Consider the following 1,397-nt stretch of genomic DNA (forward strand, 5'->3'; position numbering starts at 1 on the left):
TAGGTTTAGATTATGCGTTGTATTCTAGTTTTTTCTTATTAGTTTGGTTATTTGTGGAAGTTGTAGGGCAGTTCTGAGCGAAGTGACCTATCTTATCACATCGGTAACACTCAACCTTTGATGTGTCTCTCTCTTGCCTATAATATCTGTTTTGTTGATATCCAAATCTACCACGACCTCTTCCTCGATATCCATACCGACCGCCTCTTCCCGAATCATACATATCCTGTTGTGAGAGTCTGCATACATAAGTTTATCTTGGTTTTGCTCGTCATGCTTCTCTTCTTCCTCATCATGAATCCTCTCATCATAAAATAATAGAAAATGGTAAAATAACAAAAATAATAGAAAATATTTAAAATTATTTATTTATTTATTTTATTTATTTATTTTTTATTCATCTTGAATTTTAGTGACCAATAAAATAAATTATCAAATTTTATACAAAGATGGTTAATATTAAAAGAGTAAATAGTGCATAATTAGAAAGTACTTCCCTAAATTGCAATAATCTATAAGAAAAAGGACTTAAAATGTAAAAAAAAATATATGAAAGACACATGTCATCAAACCCCATTGCCACTTGTCATAAGAAGAGAAAAAGCTAACTTTATATATGAAGATTTTAAAATGTTTTGTTTAATATAAACTATAGTATTATTATATAAAAAATATCTATACCATTAAAAGTAATTATTTTATACTTTTACTTACACAAAGTTATTACACATATTTATTAACTAATTATTATTTTTGATTTTTCCTTAAATTTTTCTAACTATAAAATATCAATACTATTAAAAGAGAAAAATTTTTTATCTACTTGCAAATAGTATAGATTGAACCAGTATATTTATTTTAATTCGTATTATTTCTCGTACAACTAAATTACTTAAATATATATTATATTTAACTATTTTAATATTTTCAAAATAATGTATCTAAAAATATATTTTTTTAAGAATCTTTTCTAAGATTATATTTTAATAATATATTTTAATACCTTTTTATTTAAAATGTAAATATACATTTTTAAAAAATATTTACTTTTAAATAATAAAATTCATATTTAATATTAACTATAACTATAAAAGAATATTAAATATTTTTTTATTTATAGAATAAGAAATAATGTTCCTATAATATTTATATTCATAATTAAATAACTACACCAATTAATAAATATAGAGTAACTAACTGGGCAAATCTCCAAAACAGCACATTTCAAAGTTTATATCACAAAAATAGCACTCAAAAACTAAAATGACTAAAATAGCACCTTCTAAGTTTATCCTTTGAAAATTTTAATTTTTTTATTTTTCAAAATTTGAAATCTTATCCCCAAAACCTCATTTCTCAACTCTAAACACTAAACCCTAAACTCTAAACCCTAAACC

This window comes from Brassica oleracea, chromosome C6, assembly GCF_000695525.1.
Source record: "Brassica oleracea var. oleracea cultivar TO1000 chromosome C6, BOL, whole genome shotgun sequence".
Taxonomy (NCBI): Eukaryota; Viridiplantae; Streptophyta; class Magnoliopsida; order Brassicales; family Brassicaceae; genus Brassica; species Brassica oleracea.